The 20,686-nt window shown below is 43.8% G+C and overlaps 1 long non-coding RNA gene across 3 annotated transcripts; it reads right to left on the bottom strand.

Annotated features, from left to right (window-relative positions):
- Positions 1 to 1,641: 1,641 nt before the first annotated feature.
- On the bottom strand, positions 1,642 to 15,330 carry LOC107978140. Of its 3 annotated transcripts, none has more exons than XR_003481133.2 (3): positions 14,856 to 15,330; positions 9,024 to 9,182; positions 1,642 to 3,330 (listed from the first exon to the last, which is right to left on the bottom strand). It is a non-coding gene; the product is annotated as an uncharacterized LOC107978140 (long non-coding RNA). The 3 variants fall into 3 exon arrangements; XR_004772149.1 differs by lacking the exon at positions 1,642 to 3,330 and adding an exon at positions 7,323 to 8,338; XR_004772148.1 differs by lacking the exon at positions 1,642 to 3,330 and having other exon boundaries at positions 8,959 to 9,182.
- Between the last annotated feature and the right edge of the window lie 5,356 nt (positions 15,331 to 20,686).

Here is a 20,686-nt window from a genome sequence, read left to right as displayed (position 1 = left end):
GCGTGGCAGTGCAGAATTGAGAAAGCAGTCAACTCAATTCATGGTAAGCATTGTAAATAAAAAATCAACACTAAAACCAACACTTTGTAAGTTTCCCTTACAAACTGGACCCCATAAAACCAAAAACGCATTCATCAACATTGTATAACCATACTATAACTGGAGTCCAACTTGGATCAGTGCTAGTTAATCCTGAGAGCTATTAAAACATAGGCTCATAAACTTATTGATAAACTTGGTGGTTGGAAATTTATTCTAGGGAAACAATTATTAATTTCCAACTTTGTGTGTTTGTTGGCTTCGATGAAGGTAGTGCCAATTTTTTTTTTTCTGTAGAGTTCAGGATTAAGCAGAGATTTTTCTTCTTATGCTGAGAAATGACCATGCTCATGATGTACTATTTTGAATATTGAGTCAACTTTTAAGCATGCATTGTATATATACACAGGGTAGGGTAGTTTATTTAAAAATAGTTAGCATGGCAGTGGAAACTCAGAAAGTCTGCTTCCTAGTAACCACCTGGATCCTGTGAAAATTACTTCAAAAGCAAAGCAAACAAATGCAACACTGACCTCATTACCACTCTGTTAAAAATCTATCAAATTCTCTATAGGAAGCATTACTCATAAACAATAAGTTACAATCCAATAACATCAGGATTATGTGAAAATAATAAGCTGTGGGGCAGGGCCAACAGCTCAGTGGGTAAAGTGCTCGCTGCATGAGGGTGATGACTGAATGCAGGCCAGGCGGGTGTGGCAGATGCCTTCAGTCCTAGGGCTCCAGAGGCCGAGACAGGGCATCCCCAGGGCAAGCTTGCTAGCTAGTGAGATCCAGGTTCAGTGAGAGACCCTGCCTCAAAACACGAAGTAGAGAGGTACTGAGGGAGACAACACACAGTGACAACCTGTAGCTTCTGCAGGCACATGCACACACACACACACATGTACACACACATGTGTACACATGTGTACCTACACATATGCATGCACACTGTACAAACACACATGCACACTAAAGCAGGCACATGTACACACATGTGTGCACACATGTGCACCTACACATATGCATGCACACTGTACAAACACACTGCACACACACACATGCCCACACGTGCACCTACACGCATGCACACTGTACAAACACACATGCACACTAAATTATAAAACCATTGCATGTATCCACATATGTTTGACCTTCTTATTCATTTATGGATTACTGTTTTCAAGAGACAGAACAGGAGCTAACTTTTCTAAAATAAATGTGAAAGACTGAGCTTGGTAATTTGCGGTTGTTATGAAATCTTGGGTGAAGGAATCTTTACACCAAGTACATTAAAATATCAACTGGATGTTTTTCAGGTGGCAATTCCATGATTACCTTAAAATTCTGCCTCCTGAATGCCAGAGCCATGGCTGTTCCCTTGGCATGGCAGCTTTTCATGGTATAATTTACTATAATTTGTGTGAATGAGGACTATAGAAGAGCTTCTACAATTAATTCCTCAAATATAAGTTTACAGCAATAAAGTTGCAGGACGGGGTGCGACCAAATTTAACGAGTCATGCTTAACAAAACAAAGTTTAATCATAGTTTCAAAAAAAAGCAACTTATTTTCCAACCATTCAAAAACATGAACAGCCTTCTGGCTGTCATCTGGGGTTTGCACGAAGGGAGACGTCTTGCCAACACGTCTGTTGATTTATTTGAGACTCGGTTTTCACGAGGATGTGTGTAGAGTGACCTGCTGTTCCGAAGGCTGATCAGGGTCATACCAAACCAAAACCACCGTTAATACCTAGCCCTGCAGCCCTTTCAACCTTCAGACTATGTTTTTGCTAACAAATTGCTGGTAAGTGTTTGCTGTGGTAGATATATTTATTAACTCAAGGTGTTTCCTGAGAACAATGCAGCGTTTTAGGGGATAAGAGACACCCATAGGTTTTGAAGGACAAAGAAAAGACTATTACAACTCTGGTATTAGCCCCCACGGTGGGTACCTTCACCAACTACTATTTTTACCATAAAAATCCATGCCATGAGGTTGTGGACATAGCTCACTCAGGAGAAGGGTGCTTGTAAGGGCCTGGGTTCCATCTCTAGCACTGGAGGAAAGAAAATCATCCCATGAGTTCAGACACGATTTCCAGATATGAGACACTTCCAAGACCTTTCCTCTGAAACGGCCATAGTTGCAGGTTTTACAGGACGATGTAGCTTGCAAAGATCTCTGGGCAATTCTGTGAAGCCACCGTTGTCTTCACATTAGCAGTAGAGAACTGAAATCCAGGAAGGGTAGATGTCTGGGCAGGGCCATACAGAGGTGGTAGCTCCTGATCCTAAGACTCATGCTCCCTTGTCATGATGTCATAACAATCTTTTTTGTTTTGTTTTTGTGTTTTGTTTTTCGAGACAGGGTTTCTCTGTGGCTTTGGAGGCTGTCCTGGCACTCGCTCTGTAGAGCGGGCTGGTCTCGAACTCACAGAGATCCACCTGCCTCTGCCTCCGGAGTGCTGGGATTAAAGGCGTGCGCCACCAACGCCTGGCAGGATGTAACATTCTTACAGCTCCTCGTAAACACAGGGCAGCTCAGAGGACACACATTTTTAGGTGGAAATTTTCCTGTCCTGACCGCCTGCTCCCAAATAACAGACACAGAGGCATAAAATAAATTATCAATGCTCAGCTAATAGCTTGGGCTTACTACTAACTAGCTCTTACATTTTAAGCTAACCTACCTTCATTATTTACGCTCTGTCGTGTGGCGGGACTGTTACTAGCATGTCACATTCATCTCCAGCTCCTTCTGCATCTATTGACAGCTTCTCCGACTCCACCCTTCCTCATCCGGTCACTCAGTTTTGCTTTCCCACCTAACAGTATCTTGTTCCGCTATTGGCTGGTCAGCTTGTTTATTAAACCGATCACAGTAACATATGTTCACACAGTGTCCAGGGATATTCCACACACATCTTTGAAGTGATGAGCCAGGGCTCAGAGAGAGTTTTGGGGTCCAAGTGAAGGGAAGCAGCTTGGGATCCGGGTGCTGGGAGAGAGGAGGTGTGGAGAGCTGGAGTGAGAAGTGGAGCTGACAAAGGAAGAGTCGGGGCTCTGTGGTAGCGTCTGTCTCTAAGAACAGGACAGCTTCCTCATCCTGTCAAAGCTGAAGCCACAGCCAGAGACTCCACGGAACTCCTCATTGGCCTCTACTCGAACAGTCCCCCATGTGTGCGGCTTGCGCACCGACCCCGTTCTCATCTCAAGTGCTGTTGGTCCCTACGTTTCCTCACGGTTTGCTTTACTTCTGCCTTCATGTCTCCGTTCTTCAATCTTGGGACAGAAATTGAGAAAAGGGAGATTTAGGCTCTTGCCTCTTATGGATAATTTTAGGGGGGGGGAACCACATGGCACTCACGAGTTCTCTGGATGGACTGGATGGTATAGACAAGAAACGGACAACTAGAAATTTCCTCCTGTCTTGGTTTCTATTATAGTCATTACCAAGTTCGCATGCCGCGTGCCTGACAAACCCCGGGGAGAGCCTGCTTCCTTTTCTTTCTATTTTCCCTTTTCATGTGTGGGGTAAGAGTATGAGTGTGTACACATGTTCATATGTGTGGTGTCTGTGCGTGCAGGGAAGCATGTTCATGCATTTGGGGGATATATTTCTTCCTCTATTTTATACTTCCTTTGAGTCAGGGTCTCCCAGTGGACTCTGGATCTTACCATGCCTTCGCCTCCCTAGCCAGCTTGCAGCAGGGGACTGCTCATGTCTGCTATGAGACAAGCGCTCTCCATGCAGAGTTATCCCCCAGCCTCAGCCCACCTCCCAGAAACTCTGTGGCGTTGGCAGGTCATTACTCCTCTCTGTGGCCCAGCATCCCCATCTTTGAAAGAGAAACAATGGGAGTTTGCCTGGCTCATTCAAAGAGTCACAACATTAAAACACTTTAAAAGACTTTAGAAAAACACATCAGTTGGGTTAAACGTCCAACGAATCTTAGCGATTTATAGAAATTCAAAATCACACCATTCTGCAGACAAGTATAGATTCAGCTAAGAAGACCCAAACATTTTGGAAGTGGCATCTGACAGCACCGCCTTTTCTCATAGGAGCGTCATTCCACAGTAACAATTGATGGCAATTCCATGCGGCAACTAATCTGATTTAGTCACTTTACTCCACTGAGCGGTTTGCCAACACACTACCAGTGGTTATTGTTTTGCCAACAGTGAAAAAGGGTCCCCTTTTCTCAAAACCTTGCCGGCATCTTATTTTCTCTGATTTCATTTTTAGGTAATAGCCATTCTGACTGGGGTAGGTTGCAATCAAAAAGTAGTTTTAATTCATGTTTCTCTGAGGGCTAATGATGCTGAATACATTAAGAAGTGCTATCCATTAATATTTATTGTTTTGAGAACTCTGTAATCACAACCAAAGCTCATTTTTATTTATTTTTTAGTTCTTTGTATTTTTGTATGTGTACATATATATACATATATACATACATATATATACATATACATATATATGTATATATATATATTTGTGTATTTTAGTTCTTTGTATAATTTTAGATTTTAGTCCTTGTTGGAATAATAGCCAGCAAAGGTTCCCCCCATTCTACAGATTACCTCTTCAATCCATTGAGTTTCCAACATGGAATATGGAAGTAGGGGGTAGGACCACTAAACATGAAAAGACTTAAACAGGGTTGGAATAGGGGAATGGGGGAAGATTAACAAAACCTAAGGTTGTATGAAAAACCCGTATAGGAACCTGCTGTTTATAAACTAAACTTGTAGTGTAAAATTAAATTTAAGAGTTTGAGCATTCTGTAACGTGGGTGTCATGATAATGTATAGTGGTGGCATTGTGACAGTGCTGCTTTCAGAGACCAGAGGCGTTAGAACAAGAGCCTCAGTGCCAGGCACAGGAGCAGGATTCCCCCTTCTGAGTTGTGGATCCATGACATTTCAGGGCCCTCCAAAAGAACACAGGCTATTGCTGCTGCCCTTGGCTGCCCATCAAGACTAGATGATGAGACCATATTGCTGAAGGCACCGTACAAAACTCAGAGAAATCAAGATGGCACTGGGCTGGAGACCCTCTACTGACTCTGACTAGCATATTGGAGGGTGCTGTGCAGGTGGCTGGGGCGGAAAATTCACTCACGGCCTCGTGCAGCTGTGGAACACGTGCATGCACTGTTAAGTTGACCCCTCCCCCCCGAAAAATAAGCGGACTACTGTGAGAGTGGCGTGACTATTTTAGGGATAACCAACTGGTCTGTGGTTGGATTTGAGTCCTGCTCCATGGAGAGAATACACACTTGGTACCATCTCCCTGGTCAAAAGCCCCTGGCAGGGGAGGACATGGGCCCGAGTGAGGGACCCCTTCCATTGTTCCTTAAATGGCCACACTGTCAAGCTGCCTCCTAAGCATGTATGCTGTCAGCCTGGGGCAGAGGCGTTTCCTTTGTAGAGGTGAAGATGAATGCTGTGACTCATATCTGGTGAAAGTGTTGCAAATAAGTGGCAGATGAGTGCTCAGCCTTACATGGGACAGCTGTATCCCAAGCGCTCCTCCCAAAGTCTCGGGAAACATCAAAGAAGGAAGTTAAGGGCTGAAGGATGGAGACGGGTGTCTTGAAATCCTGCCACCCAGAGTGGCCTTTCCACATGGATAGATGAGACATTCATGAAGCGTCACCCCTTGTTGCAGAGCCTTTGACTGTTGCTGGAGGAGGCTGTGCTGCTGGACAGCTTCGTGTCAACGTGACACAAAGGACACTCATCAGAAAGGAGGGGCCCCCAGTTGAGAAAATGCCTCCAGAAGGTCTGTCTGTCTGTAGACCACAAGCCTGTAGGCCATTCTCTTAGTTAGAGGCTGATGGGAGAGGGCCCAGCCCATTCTGGAGGGAGCCATCCCTCGGCAGGTGGTCCTGGGTTCTAAAAGGAAGCAAGCTGAGAAGGCCCTGGGGAGCAAGCCAGTAAGCATGGCCCCGTCAAGGCCTCTGCATCAGCTCCTGCCCTGCTTGAGTTCCTGTCCTGCCTTCCTCCAATGATGGATCGTGATGTGGAAGTATAAACCAAATGAGCTCTTTCCTCCCTATGTTGCTTTTGGTCATGGTATTTCATAGCAGAAACAGCAACCCTAACTACAGCAAGGGGTTATCATTTTCCTCAATGGCGGCACCTCTGGGAGGACTAAGATAGGAAGAAGTCATTTAAAGCAAGAGGAAGGTGGATGGCAGAGGGCAATGGGGGCTGGATATAATCGGAATATGTTGTATATGTGTAAGGCACTATCAGAAAATTTAAAAATATAATTTTGTCAAGATGAATTCTATTCTTGTTTATTGGAAATAATAAAAATAAAAGCAAAAGGACAGAGTTCTGTTTCTCCGGTCTCCTTTTAAAATTTTATTCTTTTGCTTTTTATTTTATTATTTTGCTTTCCCCCGTGCCCTTGTCTCATTATCAATTAACATAAGCATAATCTTGTACTATATTAAAAATCATCATCAACTAAGACAGATGTGTATGTAGTAGGCTCCAAAATCATGACACTGAGACTTACTGTTAATTATGAATGCTCGGACTTGTTTAGGCTTGTCCAACTAGCTCTTATAACTTATATTAACCTATTTCTCTTTATCTATGTTTTACCTCAGGGCTTTTGCCTTTCTTTCATTCTGTCTGTCCTACTTTGTGTCTGGCTGGCCCCAGACACCGCTCTCTCTTTCTCCCTCATTCTCTTCTCTCTCCTCTTTTTCTCTCTTCTCTCCGGCCAAGCCTAGATTCCACTTCCTACTTATTCTCTCTGTTCTTAGCCCTGCCTATCCCACTGCTGCCTGGCTATTGGCCATACAGCTTTTTATTAGATCAATCAGGTGCCTTAGGCAGGCAAGGTAACACATCTTTACATCATTAAACAAATGCAACATAAACAAATGTAACACACCTTTACATAGTTAAAGATGTAACACATTAATAGATGTAACACATCTTTGTGTAGTTAAAGTAATATTCCACAATGGGCATGGAAGAAGACAGAATTTTAGTAGCTGGTAAATTTTGCTGTCATTTCTTAATATATAATTAGCTACTTAATCCTATACAGTCATAATTACTGTATTGCTGCTCCTGGCACTGTGAATTTCTATATACTATTCGGGATGATATTCAAGTTTTGCATTCATACATGATCCATGCACGCACACACTTACACACATAAATATAGTTTAGGTTTTGGATGGAGTACATTGAGTCTACAGTCAATCGAGGGAGAAGTGACATTAAAATACTACTCATAAGCCTCAGTGTGCTTATGTTTTAATAACAGAATTTTAAAAAGATGTTCCCAAACATATAAATGTATATATTTAGTTCTATCCCCTTTGCCTTTTTAACTGGAGGCTGCTAGCAAATGAGGATTCAGATTTTTGAAGGACTTTGTCTCTGAGAAAGCTCTGACACAGGTCTGTCTGACAGAGGTGTAGCTGAGCCAACTTTCTCTTCTTCAGTACTTTCATCCAAGGCATCAATGTCTCCATGCTTCACAGCTTAGTGCTATTTTGTGAGCAGCAATAGTGGGCACACTCTGAAGAAACCTAGCCTGACATTTCTTCCTTTTACCTGCTATGTAATCCTCTTCATTTAATTAATCATTGTTTGGGGTTTGCCTACATTACCCTCCGTTCTTGTTTTGTCCCTATGGCACATTTTTTGCCCTTTTACTTGTTTGTTATAACCGTTGAATTAAGATCTAGAGAAATCAGTTCATGTTCTCTTTGGCTAATTTAGAAAGTATAAACAATATTCCTGGTCTCTTTTTTGTAGTTTCAATGGAAACTAGAGCAAGAATTCTTACCCATCAATATTTAAAGTCAGTTCTTTCATCTTCCACCCAGGTAATCCATGGATCTTGGAACACTGCAGTATCTCCCATGTGCTATTGTGGACTTTTCACTTGCAAACTTGTGCATAGCATCTTAACTACCTTTGTCTTAATAGTCTAAACACTGTTTATTGAGTTCATATTTATTACTTTATTTGAAATTCTTTTCTGTTTCACCAGAAGAATGTCCTTCAAATTTCCTTTAAAGTGGGCTTGTTGTAGATAAATGTGCTCCGTGCTTAGAATTTGCTTTACTCTCACTCTTGAAAGTCATTTTCTCCAAGCACAGCACAGCACTGCTGTGCCCTCCTCATTCTCTCGGCACAGGGAGTCCATCTGGGCGTTGTCTTCTGCCTCTCACCACTTCTTCTACAAAGTCCTCAGCCCAACTCTGCTCCTTCAAAAAGCATTTTCTCCCTTCTTTTCTTGGGATTCCTGGAAGACATTGTCTTCACCATTCTATTAAATCTACTTCCTTAATCCAGATACAGAATTCTTTCTTAAGAAAGAGGTATGAGGCTTTCTCCCCTTCTCTCCCTCCCCTCCCCTCTCCCCTGTCTTCCTCTCCCCTCCCCTCCCTTCCTCTCCTCTCCTCCCTTCCCTTTTCTTTTTTCTCTCTTGGTACACACATTTGTGCCATAGAAATCACGTGGAGGTGGAGGTCAGAGGACACTCTGTGGGAGTCAGTTCCCTTCCTCCACTGTGCGAGTCCTTGGGATCAAACTCAGGTCACCAGTCCTGCTAGCAGACACCTCTCCTGGCTGAGCCATCTCTCCAGCCCCTATCAGACTAATTCAACTGAATTATGTCTTTCAACTGCAGGAAATTCTCATCCATTTCAAATATGGTTTCTGCCTCATTAACTTTCTCTTCTCCCTTTGGCTTGATGAACATGCTATTCTCTTAACACATACTTTTCCTACATATGTTTGATTTTTCCACTGGATACTTTGTATCTGGATAATTTACTTTTTGTAGAATGAAAACACCCAGAGGACAGGATCAAGACTGTTTCACCTGTTGCCATACCCCCCAGTACTGAACAGAATACCCAACAAATTCTCAGTGTTTAATTGATGCTTGTTGCATGAACAACTCAGAACACCAGAGGTACTTGTACCTGAGGGGTTACTTCATCCTGAGAGGTGACAGGAATTAAAGAATATCGGAAAAAGATTGTAGATTATATTGCAAACAGCTTTATGTCTTCACAGAGTATCATTTTCTTTAGTTCCTTTTGTGTCCAAGTAGGAATCACTCATTTTCTCTGCATAATCGGCTGCAAGATAAAACATAATGAACAGTGTTTGGTATCTTGGCCAGCAGTCAAGCATCGAAACACACCCTAAGATAGCCAGGCAGTCCTCAGAGGTTCTGCTACACAGTGTTCCAGGAAACCATCAAAAGAACATGTGGTCTTCCTTCTGATTTATTTATTTTAAGACTTGGATAGTTTTATAATAATATAAACATAGTGGCATGTATACAAGATATCCTAGAACTTGCAATGAGCAAAGAAACTCTGACACAACAGTATTGTGCTCATGGTTTACCAAGACTGGGATTCTCTGGCTGTCATGGGCTTTTTCTCCCTCATTCTTGGAATATTAGAATTGTGGGAAAATAATTTGTGAAAACCTTGGATTATATCTGACTTCTAAAGGGCAGTTTGAAATGAAGGGGAATATTGGAATAAAGCATGTGGACTTCTGTTCTGTTTTGAATTGAACTGACTTTTAAAGTAGAACATTAGATTTTTTTGTTTTGTTTTTTGAGACAGGGTTTCTCTGTGTAGCTTTGGAGCCTATCCTGGCACTCACTCTGGAGGCCAAGCTGGCCTCGAACTCACAGAGATCCACTTGCCTCTGCCTCCCAAGTGCTGGGATTAAAGGCGTGCGCCACCAACGCCTGGCTAGAACATTAGATTTTAATACAAAGCAGTTCAGAAAGTGTGGCATCAATGAATAAGAGAGTTCAAGGAAATGGGACTGAAGTTTCCTCCACTAGAGTGACTACAGAGATATCATTCATTTAGCCAAAGCCAAAGTCAGATCCCCATCCCAGAGTGAGTCTTGGGTGAGAGATGCTGTAGAGAGTGGTCCAGCAACACCAGCTGCCACATTCTCCTTGTACACTATTGGACTTTTTTCTTTGCTGCACCTGAGAAATATGAACTCTCTGAACAAGTGATAGATTCAGTATTCTCTATGGCCCTATGCTTGATACTTGCTTGTGATCTTGTGGGGAAAGCAGTAGCTTGGATTACAAAGAATTGGATGCAAAAGTGGGCTGTGTCATTTAGTAACAGTGATGACACAAAGCATAATGGTTACTGTTAAGTGTCAACTTGGCACCACCTAGAATCACCTGGAAAGAGGCCTGTTGAGGGGTTTTCTAGTTCAGGTTTGCCTTTGGGCAAATGTAGACGTGGTTTGCCTGCATGTATGTCCCTGTGCCACATGTTTCCTGGTGCCAGTGGAGGGTAGAAGAGGGCAGGGCTCCCATGGAACTGGAGTTGTGAAAGGTTGTGAGCCCACATATGGGTTCTGGGAACTGAACCTGGGTCCTCTAGAAAAGCAACAAATGCTCTTAACTACTGAGTCATCTCTCTAGCCTTTGAGGAATTGTCTTGACTATGTTAATTTAGGTGAAAGACCCATCTACTGCGGGTATTGTAATTCTCTGGAGTTTTGAACAATGTAACCCGGGAAACTATCGAGAACAAAGCATGCATTCATTCACTTCTCTCTGTTCTTGGCTGTGAACAGAGCCAAAATGTTTCTCAGCCACAGTGGTCTATAACTTGGCATTATGAGATAAAATAAGCATTTTCTCCCTGGTTTGCTTTTTGTGGGGCTTTTCTTTTCCCCCACAGCAACATCATGAAATTAGAATACAAGGGCAGACCTTGTAACTTTCTAGAGTTGGGTTTCTCTCACCTGCAAAATAGAAGCATTGATGTCCAGTGTTTATGGAAGTAGTGCGCCTGCTAAATTAGTGTACATAGAACTCTGCCTGGGTTCCTTGTGTGCCTGCTGGCCAGGAGTTCTAATACCCATAATGACCAGTTTCTCTCTAACCTAATGCTGAACAATTGGAGGTTAGAATAATTTCCAATGTTCAAGCATAACACGGTGCTAGTGTTCCTAAGCTCTGAACTCAGGGAAACGGAACTGTTTCTAAATTTGTCTTGTCAAATTTCAATGATCATTAAGACGTTTTGAGTAGCTTTGGTAAGGAAGCTTGTGGATTCCTGCCTGTGCTTGCAGTGAGCAGGCTTTGTTGTTATTATTAATTATGAAGAAGATAATGATGATTAACCATCTGCACTACGGCTGGCTGACTATACAGAAGTGTATCATTTGATGAACTCTTGGCAATGGGACTGGGCACGTGTTGTGTGTACTGTCGACTGTTACCTGCATGTGGCGAACAGAAGCTGAGTGAAGCCTCACTAGTGAGGACAGTTTGTCCATTTGGATGTGGACCTCATTTATAACAGGCACAGGGCAAGGTGAAGGCAGCCTGTTCTTTCATTCCTGAATTCTTTTTCTTTGCCTCACTTCAAAAAACATTTTTAGCAAGTGGGATAAATGAGTTGATGATGAATGAGCCTGTTACTTAGGAAGCTGTTAAAATCGTAGTGAAATAAGCTCTGTCAGCTTGGTTGAATTCTCCAACAGTAACCGGCGTGAGAAGGTGTTATGCTGCCATGGCCATGTTCACCCCGGGGGAATGATTGACATGTGTGCAATTTAAGAAGCCAAAACAAATTAATCTGGCTGCAGATTGTATTGTGCACACACATACAAAATGTTTTATCTGACTCTCCTGATACCGAGAGCATCCCATTCACTCAGTGTAAAGACTTCCTTGACATTGAACTAGTAAAGAGTATCAGGTAATTTGCTGGGGATGTTTGGTCAGCACACTACTGAGGTGAGTTTGTGGTTAATCAGCTGTAACTTCCAGTTCCAATGCCTTCCTGTTCCTCTGGGGTGGGTGTTTCTGATGATTCCACACTGCCTGCTGGGTCTGGAACTACATGTGTGAGCAGGGGACCATGTCTACCCCTCATGTGAGCCAGCCATCCTTTCTCACTCACACTTTGGATATTATTCGTCATCTCCACACCCCCTGCATTCAGTTGGAGAACAGTAAAACTGGAAGAGACTTTGATTAAGGCCAGATCTTTCTTACTTTTTAATAACTTGAGTGAAATTGAACTTGGGAAGGAGAGATAATGTCATCTCTAGGGGCTTTTCAAAGAGCAGATCATGGTAGCCAGCTGAGGCACACATAGGTCTATCCTAATTCACACTTGCCTTTATGGATGGTCGTTTGATTCTCTTATTACCCTCTGCAGATGAGGCACATAATCTTTGCTTTTTTTTTTATTGAAGAATGTTACCTGTAGGTTAGCATTGCCTTGGTAGAATTTCATTCTACATCTTAATAAATCAAGTTATGCCAGGGCATTTACTCCTGCTCCTTCCCACCTCATTTGTATTAACATCTACGCAGCAGGCAGTACTCACCCTTATGAATTTACAATTTACAGAGGGAGACAAACACTGAAAACTAACTACAACCCACATGTTCATAGAAACTTAGATACGTCTAATAACAAAACACCAGAAAGAATGGAAGGTCCTATTTCTTTGATGGAAATGACCAGGACTCTGAGTTGAGACAGAGAACAGGCAACAGTCCTCTGGAACTTATAGGTGAGCTGATAAGATGACAGGAGGATGGCGCGAAAGTGGATCAGGGTGGTAAGGTCCTATTGCCAAAGACAACACCCATGTGTCTCGTTGAACATGGAAAAGTTGAATTGGTGTCTAACTACAGCAGTCATCTCTGATGCCCAGTGTTTATGATACTGGAAGGTACTCTGCACACTCTAAAAGGATAAAGGTAAACATCAAACTAGCTACAAAACCTGTAACCTACTGATGGGGATTCCTTCTGTAATATATGTTTCTCTTATTGGTTGATGAATAAAACACTGTTTGGTCAAGAGCCAGCCAAGCAGGAAGGATAGCAGGGCTATGGGAGGAAGGAGTGAGGAGGCAGAGGGAGGCCACATAGAGACACCATGCTGCCCAAGGAGTAACAGGCCTCATGGCAATACATACATTAATAGAAATGTGTTAAATAATTAAGACAGAGCTAGCCAATAAGAAGACCTAGCCATCGGCCAACAGTTTAATAATTAACATAGTGTCTCTGTGTGTTCATTTAGACCAGTCAGAACAAGAAAAATTCTAGTAATAACCTACAATAGTGACTTGCCTACCAGGTGCACTACTACTGCATAGCGGCACAAAGCTTGTGGGAGCAACCAACCACTATCTGGTTGAATTTACGGCCCACTCCGACCACAACTGGACAATGTGTGGAGAGTGAGAGACCTTGGCACACCTAGTCCTAAGTGGGATGCCTGCATCTAACCTTGCTCCGAAGGCTCAGGGAACCTTGCAGAAAGAGTGTAAGAACTAGAGGGAATGGACTGTAAGACGCAGTGTCTTCTAAACACAACAGGGCAGATGTGCGTATGAACTCAGAGAGATGGTGATAGCATGCATGGGGGCTTCACAGACCCAAGCCAGGAGGGGCCCAGCACTGAGAAGGGGAAGTGGACATGAGCTCCCCTCCCTAACCAAGATGCTGTCTCCCATTGACAGCCGCTCACAAGAGAAAAGTTAGTTTGCTCCAATGGGGTCTCACTGGGTATACAAACCACACTTAAGGGCAGGCCCCATGTCCAGCAGTAAGTGGCCAACACAAAAAGGGCTCAGTGCTAATTTTGCAGACTTTGGTTTTTTTTTTGTCTCATAATCCTTTGTCTGGAATTTTGTTTTTTTTACCTTAGTGGTCTTTCTTGAGCTTCTGTATCATGGTTTCTGATTTTGTGATTTTATGGGTTCTCTCTCTCTCTCTCTCTCTCTCTCTCTCTCTCTCTCTCTCTCTGTGTGTGTGTGTGTGTGTGTGTGTGTGTGTTTGTGTGTATGCCCCTCATGATTTTTCTCTGTTATGTTCTATTCTGGTTTATTTTTTAATTTGATTGTTATCTAAAGATAGAGAAAGAAGCAGAGTTGGGTGCATTGAGAGGAAACAGGAGAGACAAAATCATGACCAGAATTATTGTATGAAAAAAGTTTACCTTCAAAAACAAGTGACTCGGGGGTCAACAGTGGCCAGTGTGCCTTGAAGTTGAGGGTGTGGGAAGGGGAGGGGGGTTCTACATATCCCAGACAGGTGGTAGATTTGGGCTAGATCATATGAGCACTTGTCATTGGTCTTGATTGATTTTAAGTGCCCTGAAAGTCATAGAGATGTTTTAACCACATTTTAAAAAATACCGACATTTGAAGCGTTGACTGCTGGCCCTGTGAAGGACAGACTGCATGAGAACAAATAAAAAGAGAGGGGGTATTGTGTATTGTCAGGTCCCTGCAGTAGGCTGGTGAGAGAGGAGAGTAATTTGGACTAAATTAATGGTAAACAACAGAGACAGAACTGAACTTATGTGTATTCTGGAGGCTGTATGAGCTGATTATGGGGTGGAGTGTGAGCTACATGAGACAATGAATTATTGTCGGTGGTTTCTATTTGCTGTCATGCAACCATATGGAAGAGAGTCCCACATGTCAGTGAGTCAAGCAGAGCAGCTAAACAGAGCAAACTGAACACTAAAATGCAGCCGTAGGAGTTGGGTACAGGCACACACGCAGAACCCTAGAGCTTAGCAAATGGAGACAGAGGAATCAGGAGTTCAAAGCCAACCCCACCTGCATAGAAAGAGACCAACCTGAGCTTCCTGTCTCAAATAGCACCCTCCTCACACAGCAAACTAGCATTGAGAAACTGCTCTGGAGAGACTGAGAAAACCTGGCATTTGCAAGTATCAAAGTCACAGCCATGTGGATGACAATGACAGAGTGCTTACAGGTTCAACAAAGCTGGACTCAGTGCCAGTCCTCAGTAGTCACGGGAACTGCCGAGCTGGATGACACGTTCCTCAGAAACTCAGCAGTGGGCACAGGGATGCTCGGTGGTCAGCGGCTAGCTTGCCTTTAGTCCTGTTCCTTGTTGGTGAAGTGGGGTGCCATCAGAAATGTCACTCCCACTCCGAGTCTCTTTACTGCAGCTCTGTGAGACTGCATGGCTGCAGGAGGCTGCAGATGGCGAGTGCTCCCTCTGTCCCCTAATGCTAGCCTGCAATTCTTATGTTTCATTTAGGAATTAATCACTTACTTCTTTATATCTTCCCTGCTCAAATTTGAGAGACACAGTTGGATAAAATCCCAGCTTCAATGAATCTTTACACATGTAGGTGTGCGTGTGTGTATAATGTGTGAATAATGTATGCATGCACTTGCTCATGTATGTGGAGTCCAGCACTAGTTATCATTCCTAAGAAACCATCCCCGGATGGGGAAGTCCTTCTGTTTGTCTTATTGGTTGATAAATAAAGCACTGTTTGGCCAATAGGAAAGCAAGATAAGTGGGGCTAGGAGTCAAGGAGGATTCTGGGGAATGTAGTAAAGACAGGAGTCACCATGTGATCCCGTGAAGAGAGGATGCATTCCACTGATGCTCTCAATAAGTCTTTATAAAATATATAGATTAATTGATACTTAAGACATAGCTAGCAAATAAGAAATCCTAGTTATTGTAACTAATATAAGACTGTGTGTGTTATTTGGGAGCCATAACATGGCGGGGGAACTCAGGTGGCTGGCAGAAAGGGTTATCGTTACAATCCCCTTGGTTTTTATTTGTGTGTGTGCATGTGCCTATGGGTTGGTGTGTTATGTGTATGTGTTCACATGTGTTATGTGTGTATGTTGTGTGTGTTATGTGTATGTGTATATGTTATGTGTGTTTGTGTGCATGTGTGTTATATGCATAGGTTATATGTGTGTATTATGTGTGCATGTGTGTTATGTGTATGTTATATGTGTGTTGTTATGTGTATATGTGCATATGTATTATGCATGCATATGTTATGTGTTTGTTATGTACATGTGTGTTGTGTATGTGTCATATGTGTTGTATGTATGTTATGTATGTGAGTATACATGTTAGTGAGAGCACATATGCCATAGCATGCAAATAGGAACCAGAGGACACCCTAAGGTGTCACTCCCACTGTGTCTGCCAACTTGACTCACTAGCTTCCAGGGGTTCTCCCTATGTCCCATCTCGCCATAGGAGCACCAGGATTTCAAATGCGTGGTGCTGACTATACGTTTTGGGGGATCCAACTGAGACCCTCAAGCTTGTGCCATAAGTGCTCTACCCAATGTACTGTCTCCCCAGCCACTGAGGTTTACACATCTACTTCTGTTACGTGATTTTATTTCTCTGTATCTATGTATTCATCTGTAACAGTGTTTAGTTTATACAGTTGTTTTATATGTCAATCCCAGTTCCCTCTCCCTCCCCTCCTCCCCTGCCCTCCACTAACCCCCTATCCCATTCCCATCCCCTTTCTGCTCCCCAGGGAGAGTGAGGTCTTCCAGGGGGTGGATCTTCAAAGTCTGTCATATCATTTGGAGCAGGTCCTAGAACCTCCCCCTGTGTCTAGGCTGAGGGAGTAGCCCTCTATGTGGAGAGGGCTTCCCAAGTCCATTCGTATGCTAAGGATAAATACTAATATATTACCAGATGCCCCATCGACTGCCCAAACTGACACCCATGTTCAGGGGGTCTGGAACAGTCCTATGCTGGTTTCCCAGATATCATTCTGGGTCCATGAGCTCCCCCTTGTTCAGGTCAGTTGTTTCTGTGGGTTTCTCCAGCCTGATCTTGACCCCTTTGCTCATCACTCCTCCCTCTCTGCAACTGGATTCCAGGAGTTCAGCTCAGTGTTTAACTGTGGGTGTCTGCTTCTACTTCCATCAGCTACTGGATGAAGGCTCTAGGACGGCGTATGAGGTAGTCATCAATCTCATTATTGGAGAAGGGTGTTTAAGGTAGCCTCTCTACTGTTGCTTAGACTCTTAGTTTATACAGTTGTAAATTCTGAATGAAAGAATAGGCACCAAAGCCTGTGAAAGTGGACATAGCAGCTCTCACAGAGTTGATTCTCTTGCCCTTTATCCCTTAAGTAAAAATTATGAATTCTGCAGTTTTATAGCCTAAAGAAAACTGAATGTTAGGGAGCATCTTTTAGACAGATTACCTGGATAACTGATTGTGAGGTATTAGCATTCCCATATTCACTAGTGACTAAATTCTTAGGTTAGAGTCAGTGTGTTTGCACTGTAGCAGACTTCCCGCTGTTGCAGAACTTCCTGAAGCTGGGCTGGTACTGGCGAATCCTTTATGATGCACACTGTCTAAGAAAGTTGTCTGTGTTTTAATGACAATAGTGATCTCTGAAACAGATAATAAAATAAAACCAAAAGACTGGAGTCCTGTTCAAAGAGAGCACCTACTGTCCTCTGGCCCACAAGCGTGCAGCAGCTAGCCTGATTTTGAGCCATTACAATCAGTGAGGTACTCAAGCCCGTCTCCATCTGCCCTCGGAAGCAGCATCAATTTTCTACCTCTTATTCCCGAGGTGGTCTTGAGAGAATTGCAGAGAAGACAAAGGCCACATCCCATTATCTGCCAAGCTGTGAGGACAGGTTAAAGAGAAGTTAACACTTCTGCTTCAAGCCCTAGTGGCACTCACAGGTGGCTGTCACACTGTCTGGCAAGCCCAAAATCCTCCTGAAATCTTGGCCAAATTGCTTTCTTCACTTAACATTCAATGCCCAGGAGGTGGGAGTCTTCATCTATGCATGCCTGGGATTTCCATCACTTGAAGTTCTGGCCTGTACAGAAAATTGTTCCCTGTGTCTATCCATCTAATCTCTCCCTTCCACCATTTGCTCCTCCAGTTCTGACAGCCCTCAGACCAATCCTCCTAAAATTGGTTTTGCATGAAGTCACACTTGATTTTAAATTCTGTACTTTCTCATAATCTGAGTACCAAAGCTAGATAATAGCACAATCTGACCCTAAGCTGCCTGCCTAGCCTTTTCCCTTGCTACTTTCTTTCTTGACACTCATATGGCTGACATTGGGCTGGGCTTTGAGGGTCACAGTTGTTCCTTCCTGTCTCTCGGTACACAGGAGCCTCTTGATTCTATCTGCTAACATTTTGCTCAGTGCATCTTCATATTTGACCTGAGCCCCTGACTCATGAATTTCTTCCCTAAAAGGTTCTGTTTTCTTTCATGAAAGCAAGAGCCAGTAACTTATCTTTCTGTTTGATGAAAGAACGTGCCTCTCCCATGGGGAGGGACATGGAGGCAGTTATCAGGATTCTAGAAATGAAAGCTGACAAACTCCAGGAGGAAGGCAATCAAACACATATAAACTTATCTCTAAAAATAATCTGGGCATCTAGTCCTTAGCTCATTTACGATTCAGAACAAACTGGGGGCTTAGTATCATGAAAACACTGATAGGTGAACTGAGGACATCATGTAATTTGTCCAAACACAAGTCCTTAGTTCACAACCCTGATGTCTCAGGGCAGGTCCGCCAGACTTCATGGCACAAGTTTGTTGCAGAGAGCGAAAGATTCACTGTCCCTTGCTGTATTCACAGGGGCCACTGCAGGGGCCACTGGAGCTCCTAGAAGGAAGAAGGGTCCTAGACTCCTGCCCCTAGAAACCTAAAGACTGAAGTTTCTAATTTTGCCAGCAGTTGGAAGCCTGTAAAACACGTAGAGAAGTCTAGATTTCTTATTCCCCACACTGGAAACACAGAACAAATCTTAGAAGGGTTACAGCCTCTAGCCGCATCTATCCCTGCCAGTGTATTTGTGTTAGTGCTCACACCCCTGCTCATGCACTCCCCTCCTGCTGGGTCTCTCCGCAGCTGAAGCCATGCCCAAAGGGTGTCGCCAATAATACAGGTACACTGGCAAGGATAGGTGCTGCTGCAATAGCCTGCTGCAAAGGGGAATTATATGGGAACTAACTCTTGAGCAGCAATGATAAGAATCCTACTGGGACTAACGCTCACAAATGCTGGACGGGTATCTGTGCAGGGTGGAGAGCTCGAAACATGGTTTCCTAGGGCCCCGCCTAAGCATTCACGTACACTGAGGTTCCTCAAACATGAAACATTTATTGTGACAGAGCCTGGCAACCCAAGTACCAGCTAGGACTTACAGGACGCTATCTGTCTGTCCTGCGTGGTACTTCATCTGAAAGCCACAAGGGAAGCAGAGGCTGGGAAGAAGCTTGGGGACCATGTGCAGTGTAGATCCGATGAAATGAGCAGTCAGGCGGCAGGGCAAGAGTGATGAAGATGGTGCTGAGAAGCTCCGCTGGCTAGATGCATGCTCCAGCTGCAGTTTTCTGCAGCACCCACACATTTATTTTGAAGTGAAATAGGAGGCTCTCCAGGCACAAGGACTCTTTTTAAAATTAATTTTAATTTAAATTAAAAACAATCTTATTTTACATACCAATCCCAGTTCCTTCTCCCTTTTGTCCTGTCATTCCCGCCCCCCCATCCCTCATCCCACCGGCCATCCACTTCTCAGGGAAGGTGTGGCTTCCCATGGGAGATTATCAAAGTCTGTCACATCATTTGGGTCAGGACCAAGGCCCTCCTCTGTGTAGCTGGGCTGAGAGAGAATCCCTCCACTGGGGAATGGGCTTCCAAAGCCCATTCATGCACTAGGAATAAATACTGGTTCCACTGCCAGAAGCCCCATAGACTGCCCAGTCTTCCTAGCTGACACCCACATTCAGGGGGGGTCTGGTTCCATCCTATGCTGGTCCCCCAGCTATCAGTTTGGGGTCCACGAGCTCTCCCTTGTTCAGGTCAGCAGTTGCTGTAGATTTCCCCAGCATGGTCTTGACCCCTTTGCTCATCACTCCTCCCTGTCTGCAACTGTATTCCAGAGTTCCGTTCAGTGTTTAGCTGTTAGTCTGCTTCTGCTTCCATCAGCTCTATGATGTCATATCAGGTAGTCATCAATCTCATTATAGGAGAAGGGTATTTAAGGTAGCCTCTCCATTATTGCTTAGATTCTTAGTTGGGGTCATCTGTGTATGTCCCTGGAGATTTCCCTAGTACACACGGTCTTAATGGAATGGAAATGCAGCCGAGGTATAGGACCATCAGCACAGAGGAAAGGGGAAAACAGGTCCCACTTCCTCCTTCCTGTCAGCAGTGGTTTGGATTAAGACATTCTGCATCACGATGCCCTTCTCTTTTACCCTGTGACAATGCAAATTCTCCATTCACCTTACTAAGCAGCGCTAGATTTTCCTCTGTATACCTATGTTTCCTTATAGACTAGGGGTGGACAAACTTCTACAAAACACCAAACTGCAAATATTTTAGGATTTGCAAGCCACAGACTGTCCCCACCAGCTACTCGGTGTAACGATAAATCTTTCCGCCAAAGCCACTCGAGCCCTGCACTTTCCGCCAGGCCACCCAAAAAGAGTTCTGCCCGCTGCCATGTTAAGGTCCCAAGTAACACACGGAGACTTATATTAGGTACAAATGCTGCTTGGTCAATGACTAGGATTTCTCATCTGCTAGCTCAGACTTAATTATCAGCCGTTATCATAATCTATATATTTTGTAAGACTTATCTTATTGGACACCAGCAGCAGGTACCCTCTCTTGCCAGCGGATCACATGGTGACTCCAGAGCAGAGACCAGGAGGAAGAGCAAGAGAAAAAGGGACGAATTCCTGTTTGTCCCTGCTTATATATGAGACTGCCTGCTATGTCACTTCCTGCCTGGATCAC

Source organism: Cricetulus griseus (genome assembly GCF_003668045.3).
Source record: "Cricetulus griseus strain 17A/GY chromosome 1 unlocalized genomic scaffold, alternate assembly CriGri-PICRH-1.0 chr1_0, whole genome shotgun sequence".
Taxonomy (NCBI): Eukaryota; Metazoa; Chordata; class Mammalia; order Rodentia; family Cricetidae; genus Cricetulus; species Cricetulus griseus.
This window is presented reverse-complemented; position numbering and strand designations above follow the sequence as displayed.